General features: G+C 44.2%; 1 pseudogene; it reads right to left on the reverse strand.

Annotated features, from left to right (window-relative positions):
- Positions 1 to 2,115: 2,115 nt before the first annotated feature.
- Positions 2,116 to 2,341, reverse strand: LOC132540142 (zinc finger protein 706-like; annotated as a pseudogene).
- Between the last annotated feature and the right edge of the window lie 21,112 nt (positions 2,342 to 23,453).

Consider the following 23,453-nt stretch of genomic DNA (forward strand, 5'->3'; position numbering starts at 1 on the left):
GTCCCACAACCTAGATATAGACAGGTCCCGTGAGATAGAGCATATGTTTACACATATCCATAAACTAGGGCAACACATATATCTGAAAGCAAAAGTACACAACAGTCTTCAGTGAGTACCCCCAACACTTCATTTGCACTATTCCGGCTTTAAGTCCATGATTGCTCAACAGTTTGTTTGGGTTTGTATGTTAACTCTCTTTTGAGCCACCAGGTTCCAGATGCTAGCATGATGCCAATGAGAATTCCCTGGACAGATGACCCCGACATGTGTCCTGAAATTCCACTTCCCTAGAGACCCAACCTACTAGGGAAAGAGAGAGGCAGCCTTGCAGTATAGATCAACCAGTCAAAGCCCTTGTTCAGCGGGGAAACAATTACAGAATCCAGACCTTCACACTTCTGCATCCAACAATGACCTTGGGTTCATACCCCCAGAGGGGTAAATCTATCATGGGAAGGGATGTGATACGGAAGTCTGGTTGTGGGAATTGTATGGAGTTTGACCCTTCTTATCCTATGGATTTGATAATGTCTCGTTTTTTTTTTTTAATTTATTTTTATTTAGGAAAGGATAAATTAACAAAACCAGAGGGTAGGAGCAGTACAACTACACACAATTCCCACCACCCAATCTACATATCTCATTCCCTCCCCTGATAGCTTTCCCATTCTCTATCGCTCTGTGAGCATGGACCTAGGGTCTTTATGGGTTGCAGAAGGTGGAAGGTCTGGCTTCTCCAATTGCTTCCCGCTGAACATGGTCGTCGACTGGTCGGTCCATACTTCCAGTCTGCCTCTCTCTTTCCCCCATAGGGTGGGTCCTTTGGGAATCGGAGCTCCAGGACACATTGGTTGAGTCTTCAGTCCAGGGAAGTCTGGCCGGCATCCTGATGACATCTGGAACCTGGTGACTGAAAAGAGAGTTAACATACGAAGCCAAACAAATTGTTGAGCAATCATAGACCCAAAGCTTGGAATAGTGGAGAGGAAGTGTTAGGGGGGTACTCACTGCAAACTCTAGTGTACTTCTGCTCTCAGGTATATATTTTGCACTAGTTTGTGGATACATGTGAACATATGCTCTCTCTCTTACAGAACCTGGTCTATATTTAGGTTTGGGGACTTTGTTAGAAAGTGAACCACCTGGGATGGAATTAGAGAATAGTATGCAAGGAAAGGTCTCACCAGAGTAATGAAGCTGAAGGGTTGTCATTCCACACGTGAAGTCGCTGGACACAGTCTGAGCTCAAGCATGTTGAGGTGGCAATCCTTGCATTGATTAGATTGTGATCGGCTGATGCAATATTATTTGATATGGATTGGGAGAGGCAGGCGGGAAAGTGGGCCCTATCTAAAGCTTCCAGGACTGGGGGAAATATAGGCTCTATAGTAGAGATGTGAGGTTCCTGCTGTCTTAGCTTTCAAAAAGACAATGGATAGTTAATGTTATCATCACATTATTTGGTAATTGGGTTAACTTTGAAAAGCCCCTTTGTTAGGGTTTGCTGTATAGTACCCAGTATATTGTAGATAGCTGTGCCATTGGTTGCTTTTGAAGTTGAGAAAGAAGATCTGAAAGGGAAACTAAAAGCAGGAACTGACTAAATTGAAAGTAGGGCACCAAAGTAAAAACCCTGTGGTGTGGGGTAGACATGCAGCTTCCTGGACCGGTGGGGGGTGGGGGTGGGTGGGATGGGACACAGTCTTTTGGTGGTGAGAATGGTGTTTATGTACACTCCTAGTAAAGTGTAGTCACAGAAATCACTAGTTAATTAATATGAGAGGGGAAAAATTAATTGTATGTCTTGAAGTTTTTAAAACACAGACTGAGTCTTTTAAATATATAGGCTGTGTATTTGATATGCGGACTCTCTCAAAAGCCTAGACTAATGTCTCCTTTTTTAAATAAATGAAAAAAAATTTCCAAATCCTCTTCCACCCATAGGGGTTCTCTCCAGTAGGTATTCTCAGATGGATAACTTAGAATGTGATTTTTCTAAAAGGGTTGCATTAAAAGGATTTGTGTCTTGTATTATTCGACAAGCTGCACAGACTGTTAGAACTCTCAGTGATAATGCAGTTCACGGTGTTATGAATACACCCATAAATGATTTTATGCCTGACCATCAGCCAATTCTGGAGGAAGTAGAGTCTTAGGATTCTTGATTTCAACGTGTGGCTTGAAGGTCTTAGGGTCTAACATTTGTGTCCTACAGAGAGTGCAGGAATGTACTAATGTATCTTTAGCTGCAGTCTTGTGATCATGTCCTTCTTCTTTAGTACCGCTTCCTTTGAGCATTTTTCTGCTGGGACATAATCTGGTGCTGTCCACAATCCATATCTGGGTTGGGACATTCTAGCACACGGTTTGAGAAGTATGGCTAGGTACTTGGGACGGGGAATGGAATGGGGATCATAACCAGTCCTGTTTAGGCCTCTTCCACCGAACTGAAAAGGGAAAGAGGAAGCAGGAACACAATAGCTTTCCTGGCACTCTGCTGCCACTGATGTCACCGCACATGCCCACTGCCACCTTGGCCTCGGAAGAAGCCACTCCAACACATGCCTGCCCTCGCACACTGCCATAAGTTTTTTTTTTTTTACACGAGTAAGAAAAGAAGAAAAACAGATACCATAGCAAAACCTTTCCTCAGAACACTGTGTGTGAAACTGCGTCATGCACATGGCAAAGAACATGCTATCCAAGTGAGTTATGTGTCTGTCCCTGAACTCTGTAATCATTGATGCAGAGCACAGATGGTTTGGAGACCCATGGATCACTGTCGTATTGGTGGATTAATTGCAATAAACATTGATTGCCTTTCTCCTGGATTGTAAATCAAGGACTTCACTTAGTCTCACTACCCCTGTCAAAGGATTAAGTATAAGAATTCCTCCTGGCATCCGAAGACACACCCCCTCCCCACCTGAAAAGGGTGGGGCTCTTCTAAAATAGATGGTGTATAAACTAGATGATCTGGATTCTTTTTAGTGCTGTTTTCCAGACATTAGAACGCTTTGCATAGGTCACACTTGCCCAAACTTGTAATCGACAAATTAAATTAAATTAAATTTATCCACTATGTAATGTATTTCTTAAATGCGACCTTTAGGCTTGATCCAAGAGTCTGCCTTCTCAGAAACACTGAGGTCCACCCTCCGAGCAAGAGAGAGAAGAATGGAGCAGAGCATAGTTCTATGAAACTGGAAAATGCCATTTCTATTAAAGGTGATGAGAATGCATTCTAAGAACACATTTACAAACTTTTGGATCTCTTCTATGTTGGTCTGCTTCTAATTCTCTCTTCTAAGACCCCTTCTGTTTTGATCATCACCTTAGGTTCACTAGCATTGCTTAACGTTGCGGTCTATTTGTGGTTTATTGTTTTGTTTGAGTCCCGCACTGGTTTAATCCCCACTGGTTCATGCCCTCTTTCTACACCGCCCCCTCTCCTAGTCACATCCTGTTTTCCACCGTTTAATCACCTCTGGTTCACCCATTTTTCCTTCTACCCACCCAATATCCTACATAGAAAGTTTTCCTTACACTTCCGCCTCAGGAGACATAAAGGACAGGATTTTCTAATGAGGAGAGACTGATTGATTGCACTACATCCCCGCTCATCAATAGAGATTTGGTCCGTGACTGAGCTGTGTCCCTGGCTACTGGAATTGTCCTATTTCTCAAAGCAGTAGTGGTGAGTGAGCCCAGACGCTCACAGTGGTGCAGTATTGCTAACTAAGATTCCAGTTCCAATGTTTTATTTTTATTTTCTTGGGAGAGAGAAAAAAGGCAAATATTGCTCCACCATTTCCCTTGTCCTTGGAAAGGAAGAAGCCACGACTGAGTAGCAATACAATCACTGTGGTTGTACAAACATAAAGGGAAATTGTCTGTCTGTTATGTTTTAGACTGATTTATCTCTTTATTGGGGAAATTACTAGTTTACATTGAAAAGAACATACAGTTGTTGTTATATTTGTAAACTGTCAGTTTTCTGTAAAATATTCTCCCACTGAACTTCAGTCCTCCAGCATCCTGCACCAGGACCTGAAAGCCCCCACGTCAAGACTCATGCCACACCCCACCAAAATTCTTTACTTTAGTGTAATATACCAAAGCCAGTCCAAGTTCCAGAGAAGAGTTTCCAGTGACACAGAAAGAGACAAGCCAGAACCACACTGAGACATGGCATGTAAGTCCAGTGCTTGGTCCGTAGAACAATCTTCCCTAGATGTTGATGCTTTCCTTTGTATCTATGTTAGTGTCAGTAGAGGATGACCGCTGGGGATCAGAGGCCGTCGGGAGGATGGCAGGAACCAAGTGTTGGCTTGTTGGAGCCACTTCCTGGGGCTTCCATGAGGGTACGTGAACTCCTGTGCACATCCCAAATTGCGGGCGCCATGGTTGGGCACCCTCATTTTGTGGGAACCACACCTGGCCATCCACATATTGTGGGGGACACTGCTGGGCACACATATTTTGCGGAAACCACAGTTGGCCATCCACATATTGTGGTGAACACTGCTCAGCACCCATAATTTGTGGGAACCATAGCTGGCCATCCACATATTGTGGTGGACACTGCTGGGCACCCATATTTTGTGGAAACCACAGTTGGCCATCAACATAGTGTGGGGAACACTGCTGGGCATCCATATTTTGTGGGAATCCCTGCTGGCCACCCACATAGTGTGGGGTCCACAGCTGGTTGTTCACATATTGTGGGGACCACAACTGGCCATCAGAGGGATATAAGACCTGGTACTCAGGAGGCTGGAAATCAGGAGAAGGGGTCAGTGAGACCCCTTCTGCACAGAGAGGATCTAGAGAGAGAGGGAGAGAGAGAGAGATCAATGGCACCTGCAAACACATGAGGACATCACCCCCCAACCCCGACCACCAACCCTTGAACTCACTCGACCCAGGGGTCCTATCCAGCTCAGTCAGTCCTGGAATATATGTCCTAGGGCCTTAGTCAAATAAGAAACTGGAGGCCCTGAGAATATCTTGTTCTCTCTGCTGATGCAGGGGGAAGTTGTGCGCAGGTTAGCTCCCAGCTCTGAGCTCCGCAGGGAGTATGTGGGCCTGGCTGGCTGCAATCCCTCCCTCAAGGCCATCTAAGGCAGAGAAGGCACACACCTGAGGGATCCTCCTTTCTTCTGTATTCCAAGATCCTTTTCAGGATGTCTCCAAATGGACAGGGTAAGGGCTGGCTCCTTGGCTTCTTGTTGGCATTCTTGACAGTCCAATACATATCAGCCATGTTCTTCAACATGAGAAAACACTCTCTTTTGCTCTTCATGATGCCTCTCATACCCAGTCTCCGGGAAATGACTAGGGCTGCAATCTTGTACTTCAGATGCTCTTGCTTTCTGAGGGACTCCCATTCTTCCAGGAAAATCCTGATCTCAGCTTGACTCCAAGTTGGAACAATATTCCCCGCAATGGGGGAGGCACCTAAAAGGATGGAGAAATTGGGACGACTCCACATCACTCAGTGCACCTTTGAGTGCAAGGTTCCTCAGAGCCCCTCTTTCAATACTCAAGCCCAGACCTGCATTTACTCAGTTCTTGGGAACTGCTCCAACCATCCTCCCAGCAAAGATCAGGATTAAGAATCTGCCTAAGGCACAGCCCCTGGATAGGAGAGAGCAGTGTGTGTCTAAACCTTGCTCAAGGTCCATGCCTGACAATATAGACATTAGCAGCGAGAGAATAATCATGGTTCAGTCAATGTTTCTGTCTTTGATCATTTTCTTTCTTGTTTGCTTCTAGGGTTATCACTGGTGCTCAGTGACATCACTATGAATCACTGCCCCTGGAAGCTGCTTCGTTCCTTCCATCTCCCTTTTTCCCTTCTTTTCTTTCTTTCTTTCTCTCTTTCTTTCTTGTTTACATTTATTCTATAGGACAGAACACCTGGGGCCCTGCTTCACCATCTGTGAAGCATCCCTGGTGTAGGTTTGGAGTGGGAGAACCTGGTTCCTTGTGTGGATGCTTGAGCATAGTACTTTGTGCACTTAAGTAGGTGCACCACCACCCAAACGCTCATTTAATGTTTCAAAGTGCTCTGAGACTGTGGAGCTGACATCCCAGTCCCAGAAGGGATTGGCACTACCTCCTGGTCTTTTCCCCACACAGGCTCAGAGACAGTGCCAGAGAGCTTCCAGGACACTGAGCTGACCCCTCTACATGAATTGTCCTTGGCCAAAGCCTCCAAGAGGAAATTAGATCAGGCATATGATGGAGCTGATCTGAGAAAGCTGTGTCTAACACACACTCACACACATATGACTTAGAACACAGTACCTGAAGTCTTTTCTGTTTCTTGGGTTTTTTCTTTCTCCTCTCCTTCCATTTTGTGGGAAATAGTTTCAGTCTGAAATACCTCTTCCTACATAAAAGGGAAAGAGAAAGTTAGTATTTATGTAGTCAAAATGTTGTTTTTACCATTTCTGGAAACCAGAGTTTTACTCAGTTCTGGCTTATGGTGGTGCAGGGGATTGAAGGAGGGACTTCAGAGTCTCAGGTATGACACACTCTTTGCATAACTACTTTGCTATTTCACACACCCATCAAAATGCCTTCATGATTGGATTATGAGTAATGAAATAATTTAACCCATTATAGAAATGAAAGTACAAATCAAACAGATTTGGTGGTTGATGCTCTCTAAACGATTTTCCCACTCAGGTTGGCCTATTTCAGGCAGAATGACAAGAGAAAACTTTCCTTCAGTGTGGTAAAGGAAGGTCTTGTACCTGGATGACAGATATGGAAAAGCAGTGGACTGTCAGTGAGCTGTTTTGCTGGCCCAAACATGCTCCATTTCAGTCTATGTGTAGAAAATAAGAAGTCTAGTGGTCTAGTTCAGGATTTGGTCTAGTGTATAAAGCATTGGATTCTCAAGCATGAGATCCTGAGTTCAATCTCTAACAGCACATTTACCAGAGTGATGTCTGGTTCTTTCTCTCCTATCTTTCTCATAATGAATATGATATGATATGATATGATATGACATAATATAATGAATGAATTTAAAAGATGACAGCAAAGCAGAACATTGCTGAAACTCCTCCAGGGAGCCTTGTGAAAACAGAATGCTCCATTATGATAATCCCTTCTGCTCTGGGCTAAGGAGTACTGAACCAGTTTTCAGCGGTGAGGGAGAGAATTAAGTGGTTATGCAAAGAGATTCCTGCCTGAGGCTCTAAGTCCCAATTCAACCCCTCCCTGGACAACACCACCATAAGCCAAAGCTGAGCAACACTCTGGTAAAAATAAATAAATAAATAAATAAATAAATAAATAAATAGGAAAGAATGAAAGAAAGTATAGAAGGCTTCACAGCAGCTCAGACTACTGCTCATTAAGCGCAAACAAGTGAGGCGAGGGGCTCCAAAGCAGTCTTGGGTCTTCCTACTGAGACTTTGATGCTGTAAATGGCTCTGGATAGGCTTCAGGTCATTTTATTTTTCTTTGTCATCCCCAAGGCCAAGGTCTCCTTCAGGAGTAATGTCACAACTCTCAAGCCTTTCTTTTTCAGGTAACTCCAGGGTAGAGGAGCACTGGGGCTTCTTCCATTTCCATGGCACTCCCGTGTGATGCCCTGACTTGAACTGAAGCTGTGAGAATCCCCTACTCAGTGAGCCAGCTCTCTGGCCCAGGCCACATATTTTCTTTCTTTTTCTTTTTTTATATAAAAAGTATACTACTTTGGTACTTGCAGTGCTGGGGATCGAATTGGGAGCCTCAGGCTATCCAAGCCTGTATGTCTGCCAACGAAGCTAATCCCTTCAACGATTATTTGATTACTGTTTTTTTCTTTCTGGTGTCAAGACTTTTTTTTTTTTCTTATTCTCTAGCGTGATCCCTGGGGATCAGTACCTACACTGGAATGCACTGGCATTGGAGGCTATTTTTTCCCTGTTGTTGCCCTTATTGTTTATTGTTGTTATTATCCCTGTTGTTATTGGATAGGACAGAGAGAAAACGGGAGGGGGAGAGAAAGATAACCCTCTGATTTACCACTTAGGAAGCGACACCCACTGCTGGGGGGCATCAGGGACTCAAATCAGGATCCTGAGCAGGTCTCTACACTTCACTCCATGTGCAATTAACTCACTGATCCCCTTTCCAAGAACATTTTTAATATCCCAGGCTATATTTTTTCCTCATTTGGTGAGATGAAGAGTGGGGAGATATTCTCGTACTTGATGTCTTTCAAGCGCTATGCTATACAATGAGATATCTCTCTAGCTTAAATAAAAAGGTTTATTTATTAATGATAATTAGAAAGAGAACAAAACGTGATAGGCCTATGAGTTGCAGGGTCTAAAAATCTGGATCTAATGCTTATACGTTAAACACCTCCCAGAGGATTAGACACTTTTTCCTGTACCTTTTCTTTTTTATTCCTTTTTTTTTTTACCAGGATTTTGCTCAGCTTTGTGGGATTGATCAGTGTACATTGCAAAATCAGGTTAGAGTGACTGTTTCCTAATCCTATGCTACCTACCCAATACACATTTTTTAATGAAAAAAAAACTTCCCACAGGCAAATACGGAAGGTTACTGCTAACTCACCTTCATTTTTATTTGGGTTGTCTGTCTTCTTACAGGGTCTGCTCCTCCATCAACAGATAGTAGTAACTTTCTCTGCTCTGCTGAAGGTCTGGAGTTCTGGAGGCTCTGGAGTGTAGGGATGAGGCCTGGTCTAAATGTGCAGAGATTCAACACTGCCTCTGCTCTGATATGTGCAGGAGGCCTGGAGGTCACAGAGTACAGAGATGTGTCTGCTCCCGTCTGCTTCTAGCAGTATGTGAGACCCAAGTCAGAACTTATAAAGGCTTAGGGTGTGATTCCCTAAGACCCACCCTAAAGATCCTATCTGTGATTGGCTGAAATCAACTGTATGGGATCTGAATTTTTAGGAGTCTCTCAATTCCACCAATGCAGATCGTAGAGTTTGAAAAAATAAAATACTCTAAATTTAGGGTTAACTTTACTACTAATTGGAAGGGCCTCTCTCTGGGAATTAGGATGAGAAATGCAATTTTCCGATGGCAATATTGCTCCAGAAGGGTAACACACTCCACCACATGTTAGAGTCAAAGGGACGGGAAATTCTTTGGTCTATGTGTGACCTGTGAAGATAGTTTGATAGGCAGGTTTGGGGAAGAGGCCAGGCATTGGAAGGATTATGAGGTGGTCCCAGTGTGTGCAGATGGGATGTTAGCCTGTCTGAAATACTTAAAGGGACAGAAGAGATTAAGATGGGTGAGGGGTAGGGGAATACAGCTTTTATCTTTTATTTCTTTAAATAAATGACAAATAAATAAATCTATTTTCTTTGTTTTAATTGTATCAGACAGAGAGAGACTGGAACACTGACTCTTCATCTCTGGTTTATAGCTGTGTGGAGGATTGAATCTGGGACTTTGTAACCTCAGGCATGAAAGTATTTCACATAACCATTATGCTATCTTCCCCATTCATGTATATTAGGTTGTCAGAAATGTCAGGACGTATATTTGTGTTTTATGCAAAAATGCACCATAACTTCTCTAATGAAAAATAAAACATTTTTAATGAGTGAAGAGAGAAAGAATGATAGCATTGCTCTGACACATGTGATGCTGGTGACAGAACTTGAGAGCTCATGCTTCAAAGTCCAGCACTTCATTTTGAAGCTACTGGCTCCTTGACCCAACTGCCACAGCTTTTATCTTTGCAAGAAGAGAAATGGGAGTTGTGTATGCTGAAGCAGATGTGTGGAGAGGGAGGAAGAGCTTGTAAGAACTCTTTCATCTACTCTTTAGTTACTCTCAGGCCACCCCATCTTCTGGGGCCCTAGTCAGGGAGTCCTGAGATTCCCACACAGACATGTGGAGCTTAGACCTCGAATAGATCTCTTACTCTATAGTCACTTGTCATGTCCATCAAGAAGAACACAGTAGACCCCTTTGTGGGCAATCATAGGACCTTGCCCTCAATGTGGTAGAGAATGTTCCATCCTCTGAAAAGTGGCTGGATAACAAACTCTATCTACCACACATCTGGAAGATGGGTCCAGAAATTAGGGCAGCTTGGAATGTTCCTATTCATGGCCACAGAATGTGAGTTCAGACCTAAAGGGACGCAGAGGTTACATATACTCCCAAGTTGAATGTGGGTCTCAGATCAAATCAATGTGGTCTACAGTCAATATTTATAGACCTTTCAGATATTTGAAGCTATTCTCTTCCCTGATACAGCTTCCTAGGCTTTTTTCCAGCCATGAAATCATATCCCCAGACCATGACATCGGTGGACATGTATATTAGATGTCAGGTAAACCACCATGGACCCATTCATAAAACGTAGAGAAGGAAATACAAAGATCAGTTGTGGGAGCTGTAGAGGCTTGGGCAGCGGGGCCTGCACAGTGCAGGTGCAGTGAGGTGAGGGGGCTGTGAGCAGCAGCGTCCCCAGAAGGGCCCCGTGGCCCAGGCAGCGCCCTGCCCATGGGAACAGTCATGAGAAATGGAGCAGAGGCTGAGTCCATTCAGTATCTGGGGGGACATGGTGTCTCGGTAGAGCCAGAGTCCTTGGCATGTGACACAGCCCCCACCAGAGCCCAGGGCACCAATGAAACCCACCCAGGCCCCAGATTCAGAGTTTTTCCTGAAGGTCCAGATTCATTCCAGTGTCCTCACTGCAACCTCTGCCTGTCCTTCTTCTTCTAGCATTTGCCCTTCTTCCGTAGCCAGTAAACAGTGTCAGGTTGAGCCTGATGTAAAGTTTCCAGACCTCCTTTGAATCTGGAGAGGTGGCAGTCGTTGACTATGTGGGTCATAGTCTGTCTGTAGCCACAGGGGCAGTTCGGGTCGTCTCTGGCTCCCCAGCGATGGAACATAGCAGTGCACCGGCCATGGCCTGTTCGATAGTGATTGAGGAGGCCCAATCATAACGTGCTAGGTCAAAGCCGGGTTGAGACTTGCAGGGGTCTGTGATGAGGTGTTTGTCCTTTACCTCAGCTGACTGCCAACTCTGTTTCCAAGAGACTGGAACAGAGAAGTTCAGTGTAGGCATAGGGAACCAGATTGGGTGACGAGACGTCAAGCGTTGGACTGGGTGGGAGAAGATATCCGCGTATATTGGCAGGTCTGGTCGAGCGTAGACGTGGGAAATGAACTTACATGATGCCGCATCTGCCTGTCCTGTGCGGGGTCATCAACCTGGGGTACTGGCTGCCCTGGGGTCCTCACCCTCACATGGGGTCGTGAGGAGAGCCATGGAGGGTCCTGAGGGGAAGTGGGGACCATTGGGGGTGTGATGTGGGAGGTTCTGAGGAGACACATGAGGGATCCTCTGTGGGAGGCATGTTGCGGTCCTGAGGGTGAAGGGGTAATGAGAAGGAAACTTGTTCGGTTCTGAGCGGAGTCATGAGAGTCCTGCGGGAACAACTGGGATGTGCTTAAGAGGGATATGGGGCTTTTCCGAAGGAGAATGGGGGGTCTGTTGAAGAGGCATGAGGCTCTTAATAGGTATAGGGGTCTTCAAGAGTCCTAGGGGTGCTAAGGGAAAAGACATGGAGTCCTAAGCAGGAGGAAAGGGCAAATCCTGAAAGAAGGTATTAGAGTTCTGAGCAGGGAGAACTGATGGGGTCTGGAGGCTGGAGCGTCAGAAGACCTTAAGTGAGTACCTTGTGGTCATCAGGGGATAGGGCACAATGGAAGAACCCTCAGCTAAATGAATGGAAACTCCAGAACATGGTCCCTATAAACATGCATTTCTTTCCAGCTACTCTTCCTGCAACCTGCTACCCCCCAGTGGTCATCCTCAGAGTTACACTAACACAGATACAAAAGAGACCATCACCATTGGGGGAGATGGCCCAACTGACAGGCATTAAAGAAAACACTAACTATTCCTAGGTAATTAGAGAGCAGAAAGCTGAAATAGCTGAGCTAAGTGCACAACTGGCTGACAAAGCTAATACAGTATTAGAAGAGTGTAACAAAACAGCTGAGCTACAGAAAACCAAAGAGGGGTGCGGGAATAGAATAAATGAAACAGTTAGAACAGAATTGGTCTGAATGAGGTTGAATTAGAAGGAACTAAGAACACAGTGTAAGAGATGTGAAAAAGACATTAAAAGATACTGAAATCAACAAAAGAGATATATGAGATGACTTCAAAGGACATAATTGATGCAGTATCGGCTTAGCGAAAAATGAAAGAGAATTATAAATCACACAGTAGCTAAGAACTTTCACACTCTAGACAATATACAAGACATCAAACTAGGGGGCAGGTTGTGGTGCACCTGGTTTGTGCACATATTACGGTGCACAATTACCTGGGTTTGAGCTTTCAGTCTCCCACTGCTGGGAAAAGCTTTGCAAGTGGTGAGGCAGTGCTGCAGATGTCTCTCGGTCTCTCTCACTGTCTATCTCCCCTACTCCTCCTAGTTTCTGAATGCCTCTATGCAATCAATAAATAAATATAATTTAAAAAATTATGTAAAAGCTATAAAAGTTGAAGAAGTACAGAGGGTCCTACAAAGAATTGACCCAGGCATAAACATATCAATACACTTCCAGCCAAGAAGAGATCTGAAACACTGGAAAACATATGAAAAAAAATGCTCCAAGTCATTGATTGCCATAGAAATGTAACTAAAGACAAAATGAGATAGCACTTCACTCCTGTGAGAATATGAAACATAAGCAAAGATAGCAGAACCAAACACAGGAGAGGTTGTGGGCACAAAGGAACACTCCTGCACTGCTGGTGGGAATGTCAATTGATTGGTCCTACTCCTGTGGAGAGCTTTCTGAAGAAATCTCATGAGCTTAGAAGTGAACCTACCCTGTAAGCCTACAAATTCCTCTCCTGGTGATATATATTCTAAGGAACCCAACACATCCGTCCCAAAATATTTGTGTATATCTGTTTTCATAGCAACACAGTTTGTAATAGCCAAAATCTGGAAGCAACCTAGGTGTCCAACAACAGATGAGTGGCTGAGCAAGGTCTGGTCTCTATACACAATGGAATTCTACTCAGCTTTTTAAAAACAGTCATGTCACTGTTTTCAGCACATCCTGGATGGAGCCTGAAGGACTCATGTTAAATGAGGTAAATCAGAAACAGAAGATGCATATGGGATGGTCCCACTCATAGACAAAATTTGAAAAACAAGAACAGGAGAGAAAACACTAATCAGACCTTGGACTGGAGTTGGTGTAGTGCACCAGAGTAAAAGTTTCAAAGGTGACCGGGGGGGGGGGGGGGGGAGGGGGCAAGTCCTGAAACATGAACACAGAGGAGGACCTAGTGGTGGCTAAAACTGGGAATTTTTATGCATGTACAAACTCTTGTATTTACTGTCATCTACAAACCAATAACAGCCATTAAAGAAATTAAAAATAGACACTGGGAGCACTGTTCCACAGCTTGTGAAGCTTAGCCCCTGTGGGTGAGAACCAGGGGTTCAACCCAGATCTTTGTGCTCTGTAGTGTGTGAGCTCCACCAGGTGTGCCACCACAAGGACGCTTACTTCATATATATACATTTTTATTTACAAAAAGGAAACCCTGTCCAAAAACATATGATAAGCATAGTACCACTCTAGAGAATTCCTAGGGCCAGAACTCTATTGTCATTATTCTCTGTTGATTGATTTCCTGTTCTCTTAATTCTCGGGGAGTATGATCTGGATCTCCTGTACACCAGTGTAATAAAACTCCACTCTTTCACCAAGAAATGTCTCTAGTCTTGTGCTTTGGGGATCCTTTCTGTAACAGGGGCTCCTGAGGCGGAGATGTGAGTGGGTCCTGTGGGGGAAGCATGGTGGGTGTTCTGAATTGGGGTGCAAGCTCCTACAAGTTAGATGTGAGTGAAAGTTATCGAGTGCCGTGGTGGCTATGAGAGGGAAATGTAGGGGATTGTGACAGGGACACATGGGGGTCCCCAAGGGGGATAGTAATGTTTCTATAGGGGATACATGATGGGTCCAGAGGGAGAGACATTGGCGGTTTTGAACGGGATAATTTTGGGGTGGGAGGTCCTGAGTTACAGAATCATAAGAAATCATTGAATCATATTGTATGCTACAATATCCTACTCAACTTTTCCTGGCTAGGTTTTGGATATAATAGTTATAAATGAACAGCTTTCCATACTCTGCATCTTTTATAGTAACATCTGACGAATCGATTCTTGAGCACCAATGTTTAAAAAAAGCTAAGCCTCACAAGAGATGCAACACTGGGCAGAGGGGTGTGTATCTTTTTGGGAGGCAGAAGCTAAGGTTACAGAAGCTGCCTTTCCAGTAAAAGTTTATTCTTACCTTCATCATTTCTACTTGAAATGTAAGTGCAGGAAACTTAACTAGAGTCACGCTAGCTTTCTCGGAGTTACTGGAAACAGGTTTGATTTTTGGTTCTCCAGATCCAGAAACAGCTAATGCTAAAAAGCTTCTGGGCCCTGATGTGTAAATATCTGGGTTCAAGCCTCCGATTCTCATCTACCTGGTAAAGCTTCAGAACCAGTGATGCATGTCTGTAAGTGTCTCCTTTATCTGTCTCTCTCTCTCTGGCTCCAACTCCCTTTTTTCTCTCCACCCATTTGAAATAGACATGGCTCAACAATAAAAAACTATTACATTGGTTCTGGCATTGTTCCTATGAAGAGACAGGGTGTAGGTTGTTTTTATTATTTATTTGACACGAGGGTTACCAAGAGGACTGTGCCTGCACTCTAAATCCAGAACTCTCTGTGGACGTTTTCTCCTTTTCACAGACAATGCTAGGACAGAGAGAATTTCAGTGCAGAGAGGGGGACAGCAAAAGTGAATAGGAAACATCTGCAGACCTGCTTCACGAATAAATTTTCTCTGCAGGTTCCAGATTACCCCTCCAGAGAAGATGTCTCCATGTGACAGCCCTGGTGGGGAGCATGGAGAGGAGAGATCCCCGGTCCCAGAGAAGCTGTGCCTCCCAACTGTTGACCATCGAAACGTTAGGGCCCCACTCATGCAACAGGCAAGCAGAAGAAGCACACAGAGCCCAATTGGTGTCATTGACATTTTATTTGATCACAGGGGCTGGGCCCCGAGGGGCCATAGCAGTCTAGAATGACAGTAATGGCAGAAAATATCACAGATGCAAGAAAATCCACACAGAAGGGGGATCTCAGTTGCCGCCGACTCCTTAGATCAGAGTCTGTATCAATCTCGGGATCTCACTGTTCCGAGGGGCTGGTGTCTGCTTAGAGGAAGGAAGGAAACTTGAATAGATGTGACCAAGGCAGGTTGGTTGTCCAGGGGTTCCACTCTTCTGGAATGTGGTCATCCTTCAGTTGTGGGAGGCTACAGTGCAGCTGCCCTGTGGGCTCAGTTCTGGCAGAGCCTTGGTCCTGGGTTTTAGATGTGCTGATGCATGGAGGATGGTGCTGGAGTGCAAACGCCCATGGAGGAACTGAGGAAAAGAGAAGAGTGGCAGGAAACATCAGTCAGACATCACCCACATCCTTTCTCAGTGCCCACTTGCTCCCTCCCCAGGTGGCCCCATGCGCCATGTCTCTTTGAACCAGGCCAGGAGCAGGGCCCTGAGGATACTACAGGGGCCACCTGGCTGAGGCAGAAGGAGGACCCAGGAAACCCAAAGAGCTTCCAGGATTTGTTGGAAGCAGAGGAAGCAATGGGCAGGCACAGAGCCCAGCTCTGCCTGCTAAGGGAGTGTGGATGCTAGGCCAGCTGCTGCCTCAGTAGGACGACAGTGCAAGCCACAGTGACAGAGAAGATACCAACCTGAGAAGATGTGGATGCTGCATTTCCCAGTGTGGAGAGATCAGAGCTGTTGGTAAAACCTATGTATTCATGACTATCTTAATTTTTGTCATGTCCATTGATGGCTGAGAAAAAGTCAACCTCCCCAGGAAACACACTCCCACTACTCACCAACATCTTGGTTTTTTACTTTTTCTTCATTAAATTATTCTTTTAGTCCATGCTTCTCTGGCTCCTGCTCATTAGATCAATGTCAGAGTTTCTTCTGGCTCTTTTTTTAAGAAATTGAAGCAAGACATTTACTCTTTTGCAAATGGGCCATGCTGCCAACAGTGGCTGTCAGTCAGTAGCACAAACCCTTCACCTGTGTCCCATTTTTTAAAAAAAAGTTCGTTATTGGGGAATTAATGTTTTACATTCAACGGTTAATACAACAGTTTGCACATGTATAACATTATTTCAGTTACTTTTAATAATCCCAGAAGCCCTTTTGTTTTTCTCTTCGCTGTAGGCAAATGGAGCCTGAGGAAATTTAAACTATAAGTGGATACTTAGCTTAATCCCTCACTGATGATCAAGAGATAAAGCAGGGTTGGGGAGAGATAAAACTGTGCGTATGCAAAGAGACTCTCACGCCCCAAGCATCCAAAGCTCCAGGCTCTACTCAGCTTCTCTGCCAAGCCACGCAACATTGGTGGCCCTGTGAGTTTCTAAACACTCCAATTTATAGTTGTAGGTTCTGGGACAACTATTAACTATGTTCTCATGAGGAGAACAATGTGTAAAGGTTTCCACCACACAGCACTACCAGTAGGCCACCAAGGTGTAGATCTTCTCCTGAGTTTCCAGGTCATTTCCCTGTCCCATGTTGTTAGCACAGGGCCTCCAACCTGGTGCTCTAGCCTCTGAGGGCAGTAGAAATGGAGACTCACATTTGTACTAGGTGAGTCTTAGGGGAGTCCTCTCTTCCTTTAGGCAGTCTGTTTGTAAGACAGACTGGAGTTCATGCCGCAATCAGTAAACTGCCAGACACTTACCAGCCACTAAATCTCTCAATTGAATTTCCTAGACAGGGCGTCAAGTACCATGGCTAGGTAGGGTTTCAACACTTGTTTCCTATAATAAATGATAAGTATCATTGTAGAAAGGGATGCATTGGATCGACCTTCTCGTGGTGCATCCCGTGAGTACCCAATCATTGGGGAAACTGACGATCCTTCCTAGCCGACTGAATCCACATGGATCCCAGTCACTTTCAAAGCCAGCAACAAGCAGCTCCTTGACAGCTTTCAACCTGACCTGTTGACTGGCTACGGAAGAAGGGGAAACGCTAGAAGAAGAAGAATTCTAGAAAAGCATTAGAATATGCAAGAATTTAGGAGATTTCCAGAAGATTCAATATGTTGCCTTCAAATATGCTTACAATTTTACACAAAAGTTACTTATTCAGTACATGACACATTGTGTGTAATTGACCCAGTAACATCATACATTAGTATAGGGGCATTGAGGACCCAGAACATCCTCAGTCTATTCAGCTCTATAGACTCGAGGATCCAGTGCTTCTGGGGTGATGCTTCCAAGGATGAGGCCCATAGAAGGCCATGCATAGATAGCTGTGGATATTGGGACATGGCTTTCCTCTTTTTTATTTACTTGAATTCTGGACTTGCTTGTTTATACCTATCTACTTATTTACTATGCATACAGACAGAAATTGAAAGGGAAGGGTGGATGGAGAAAGATAGAAAGACACTTATAAGATTTCTGGAGGTGGGGCTACAAAGTAGCAGCAGCTGTGTTACTCACCACTCCCCAGTCACATAGTAATAGCAAAGAAGATCCCCTGAGAATGCAACAAGACATGATTAGGACATGACAAGGACAACTTTGGGAACTCGCCAAGTTACAAGTGGACATTGAGTGCCTGTGGAACCTCCAGGGGCTGGACACCTGGTTCCATGAGATAAGAGCTCCTGGGGCATGCTGCCATCAGGGTGCCAGTTGCATAGAGGGAAAGGGTTGCTGCGTGTGAGTCAGGAATAATAATTGAGGGATTCCTGTGCCAGGCTACTGCTGGAGAGTTTGTGGATCCCTGCAAATGGCCACCACCACGGGTGTAAGAGAGAAAGGTACCTCAGGAATATGAAGTTCCTACTTTGGCTTTTGCCAGAGAGTCCAGGAGGAGGCAGAGCTGGAGGATAGGTGATGGGGAACCAGAAGTAGCAGCAGGGGGTCTGATGGTTTCGTGCCCAAACTGCCTCACAACTGCCACAGCCTGCTGGGGAGGTGCCTGCTCGGGGTTGATGGAGTGGAAAGTGGGGTGTGGGTTTGCACAAGGGTGGGGGGGGCAGTTGAGCCAGGGTCAGTCACCAAAACCCACGGGCATGGCAGGGTCTGCCATGGCTGGGCTTTGTAAAGCACAGACTGAGTCTTTTAAATACATAGGCTGGGTCTTTGATATGTTGACTCTTTCGAGATTCTTGACCACCGAGAACAGAAGCAATGGGTGGTACAGATATATACAAATTATTTCAAAGGACATAAATTATGGTGTTGTTGGGTATTATACAGCAAATACTTACAAATGGATTTTTAGAAGTTAAGACAATTATCAAATAATGTGATGATAACAGTAACTATCCATTGTCTTCATGAATCCTTAGACAGAAGGAACCTCACATTGCCACTATAGAGCCTATATTTCCCCCAGTTCTGGATCCTTAGCATGGGGCATACTTTCCTGCATGCTTCTCTCAATTCATACCAAATAATATTACATTCGCCCATCCCAAACTAGTCAACACAGTGAGTACTACCTCAGCATGCTTCACTTCAAACTCTGTCCAGAGACTTCAGGTGGGGAATGACAACCCTTCAACTTCATTACTTGTTTGAGATTTTTCTTTCATAGTATTCTCTAATTCCATTCCAGGTGGTTCACGTCCTAACAAAGTCCCACAACCTACATATAGACAGGTCCTGTGAGATAGAGCATATGTTTACATGTATCCATAAACTAGGGCAACACATATATCTGAAAGCAAAAGTACACAATAGTCTGCAGTGAGTACCCCCAACACTTCATTTACACTATTCCTGGCTTTAAGTCCATGATTTCTCAACAGTTTGTTTGGTTTTGTATGTTAATTCTCTTTTGAGCCACCAGGTTCCAGATGCTAGCATGATGCCAATGAGAATTCTCTGGACAGATGACCCGGACCTGTGTCCTGGAACTCCACTTCCCCAGAGACCCAACCTACTAGGGAAAGAGAGAGGCAGCCTTGCAATATAGATCAACCAGTCAAAGCCCTTGTTCAGCGGGGAAGCAATTACAGAATCCAGACCTTCACACTTCGGCATCCAACAATGACCTTGGGTCCATACCCCTAGAGGGGTAAAGCTATCATGGGGAGGCATGTGATACAGAAGTCTGGTTGTGGGAATAGTATGGAGTTTGATCCCTCTTATCCTATGGATTTGATAATGTCTCATTTTTTAATTTATTTTTTATTTAAGAAAGGATACATTAACAAAACCATAGGATAGGAGAGGTACAACTACACCCAATTCCCATCACCCAATCTCCATATCTCATTCCCTCTTCTGATAGCTTTCCCATTCTCTGTCCCTCTGTGAGCATGGACCCAGGGTCTTTGTGGGTTGCAGAAGATGGAAGGTCTGGCTTCTCAAGTTGCTTCCCCGCTGAACATGGACATTGACTGGACGGTCCATACTCCAATTCTGCCTCTCTATTTCCCTATTAGTGTGGGTCTCTGGGGATGCGGAGCTCCAGGACACATTGGTGGGGTCTTCAGTCCAGGGAAGCCTGGCCGGCATCCTGATGGCATCTGGCACCAGGTGGCTGACAAAAGAGTTAACATACAAAGCGAAATAAATGGTTGAGCAGTCATGGACCCAAAGGTTGGACTAGTGGAGAGGAAGTGTTAGGGGGTACTCACTGCAAACTCTAGTGTACTTCTGCTTTCAGGTATATATTTTGCACTAGTTTGTGTATACATGTGAACATATGCGCTCTCACAGAACCTGGTCTGTATTTAAGTCTGGGGACTTTGTTAGAAAGTGAACCACCTGGGATGGAATTAGAGAATACTATGAAAGGAAAGGTCTCACCCCAGTAATGAAGCTGAGGGTTGTCATTCCACACGTGAAGTCGCTGGACACAGTCTGAGCTCAAGCATGTTGAGGTGGCAATCCTTGCGTTGATTAGGTTGTGATCGGCCGATGCAATATTATTTTATATGGATTGGGAGAGGCAGGTGGGAAAGTGGGCCATATCCTAAGCTTCCAGGACTTGGGGAAATGTAGGCTCTATAGTGGAGATGTGAGGTTCCTGCTGTCTTAGGTTTCAAAAAGACAATGGATAGTTAATATTATCATCACATTATTTGGTAATTGGGTTAACTTTGAAAAGCCCTTTTGTTAGGGTTTGTTGTATAGTACCCAGTATCTTCTACATAGCTGTGCCATTGGTTGCTTCTGAAGTTGAGAAAGAAGATCTGAAAGGGAAACTAAAAGCAGGATCTGACTAAATTGAAACTAGGGCACCAATGTAAAAACCCTGTGGTGAGGGGTAGACATTCAGCTTCCTAGGCAGGTAGGGCGTAGGGGTGGGTGGGATGGGACACAGTCTTTTGGTGGTGAGAATGGTGTTTATGTACACTTCTAGTAAAGTGTAGTCATATAAATCACTAGTTAATATGAGAGGGGAAATTAATTGTATGTCTTGAAGTTTTTAAAACATAGACTGAGTCTTTTGAATATATAGGCTGTGTATTTGATATGCAGACTCTCTTAAAAGCCTAGACTAATGTCTCCTTTTTTAAATAAACAACAACAATAAAAAAGAAATTTCCAAATCCTCTTCCACTCATAGGGGTTCTCTCCAGTAGGTATTCTCAGATCGATAACTGAGAATTTGATTTGTCTAAAAGGGTTGCATTAAAAGGGTTTGTGTCTTGCATGAGTCGACAAGTTGCACAGACTGTGAGAACTCCCAGTGGTAATGCAGTTCACGGTGTTATGAATTCACCCATAAGTGATTTTTATGTCTGACCATCAGCCAATTCCGGAGGAAGTAGAGTCTTAGGATTCTTGATTTCAAAGTGCGCCTTGAAGGTCTTAGGTTCTGACATTTGTGTCCTACCGAGAGTGCTGGAATGTATTAAGGTATTTTTGGCTGCAGTCTTGTGATCATGTCCTTTTTCTTTTGTACATCTTGCTTTGAACATTTTTCTGCTGGGACTTAATCTTGTGCTGTGCCCCCCGAGAAGCCAGCCCGGATTAAACAACATATGGCACCTACAATGTGGGACCCGACCTGCGCATCTGTCAGATAACTGAAGACAATTTCACTAACTATGCACTATAGCCTTCTCTTCTGCTTGTGAAGATATCTCCAAAGGCGTCTGCCCTTTCTTCAGAAATCAGGAACAACTTGGGAGCCAAGAGTTGAGCTCTCTCTACACTCTGAGAAAAAAAATTTAAGTATATCAGTAAACTTATTTCCCAAAGCAGTGAATATCTGAATACCCTTTAGTTCTCAACACAGCAAAGGCAATCACTTTATGAGACAATCAAGTAAAATATCACATATTTTGTAACTTGAAATGGTATTAGATTTGATTCAGAGTATAGAACAAGTAGTAGGGAGAAAACTCACAGGACTGTATACCTGCATAGTTGAGTATAATTTTCTTTTCAGGTTAATTTTCTTTTCAGGCTTAGAAAGTGCGAATAGAGGGCTAGGCAGTGGTGCCCCTGGTTGGGTGCAAACATTGCAGTGTGCAAGGACCAAGGTTCAAGCTCTGCCTACTCACCTGAAGGAGGGAAACTTCACAAGTGGTGAATCAGTGTTGTAAATGTCTCTCTTTCTCTCCCTTCCACTTTATCTCACCTTTCCTTACTAATTACTTGGTGTGCATATCCAATAAAGATAAAAAGAAAGTGATGAATAAACACCAAAATTTTAAGAACCAAGTATACATAGAATTTTCTTTTAAACCATTAAAACTTTTTATTGATGTGAGGTAGCTACATGTCACTTGCTTATATATTTCTCCAAAACTTTTTTCTTGGTACAAATGACTTGCATAATGTTTAAATGTAGTTTCAAAAATATATTTTACTAAATTAATCTGAAAGTTGGATTTTATGGCTGCAATTCTGACAACAGTTAACATGCTTCTCAGTGACACTCATGAAAACTGGTAGAAGTTATAAATCACAACAAAGACAATATTACTAATAATCCTTTGCTCTTATACATTCTCAATCTTATAGTAATAACTTAACGACATATGTTGGTATGTTCCCTTCCCCCTGACCTCTGAGAAGAATTGGTTTGCCCCTTGATAGTTTTGTGCCCCACTTTCTCCCCGCCCCCTATGCTAAGGATGGGCAGAGTCCCAGCAGCAGTAGTGCAGAGAGGATGATGGAGAAAAGCACATGGTGTGGTGATTTGCCCGTTCGTGAATAAAGATTAAACTGCGTTCTCAGCCCAGCCGTGTGTCTCTGGTCGTCTCTGTTACCCTCCTGTGAAGCCATCCCGGATTAAACAACATATGGCACCTACAACGTGGGACCGGACCTGCGCATCTCACAGGTAAGTGAAGACAATTTGGCTACCTATGCACTATGGCCTTCTCTTCTGCTTGTGAAGAGATCTCCAAAGGCATCTGCCCTTTCTTCATGAGACTGTTTTGCTGTCTCTGGAACATTTATCTCAGGATCACTCTGTGGTTTCTGCCCAACTCCAGCCTGCAGGAGCCCAACGCCAGCCCACATGAGCTGGCTTTCCGCTGTGTGGTGCGGGGCACTGGTCGTGGGCTCCCTCCACACTGCTCGGCCACTGTGAGCAGGGCAGCAGACATGGCAGGGCCATGGGGCAGGGCCGTGGCAGCCTATCATGGCTGCCACCCCAGGGCACCTTGGCCCACGCCTTCTGCACGGCTAGCCCACCCGCCCTCATGCTATGAAGTCTGGACAGATCCCGGACCACCTGGAGACCACAGGCACCCTGCCGAAACTGGGCCCCCTGGCCAAGATCTCCAGCTTGGGTCTGAAGAAAGACAAGCTAAAATACGCAGAGATTCATTCAGAGATCACAACCTGCAATTCCTAGAAGTGAAGTTGCCCAAGAGGCCATTGCTGGACAACACACTCCCAGAACGGCTAAGACAGGATAGATCTAAATTTGTGTTTTAAATGACATGTCTTCATAACAAAAGTTTCTCTCCTTGTATATTGAAGACCATGTGTATGTGTGTCTTTAAAGTTTGGTAACATTAACTTTAAGGTTAAGAATATAACTTTAAGGCTAAATTCTTACCAGGCAAAGTTAAATGAAAAAGGTTTTCAACATAATTCTTATAAAGATAAAATTAACTTACATTTAAAGTCTGAGGTAAAAATTAGTTAACAATCAATATATTTTAACTAAGTTGGTCTAAACAAAACCTGCACACACCTAGGGTGTGTCTCCATCTTAAATGGGTGTAACAAAAGGTTAAATAGACTTGTTGATATGTAAAACTCTCGATTACCTTCCCTATTAGAAATGCTAGATTACACAATGGCTATGCTAATGATACTCATGCCTGAGGTTTTCTTTCCTTGATTCTCATGTTTACCTTTTCACATTCTATT

Source organism: Erinaceus europaeus, chromosome 9, assembly GCF_950295315.1.
Source record: "Erinaceus europaeus chromosome 9, mEriEur2.1, whole genome shotgun sequence".
NCBI classification, from domain to species: Eukaryota; Metazoa; Chordata; class Mammalia; order Eulipotyphla; family Erinaceidae; genus Erinaceus; species Erinaceus europaeus.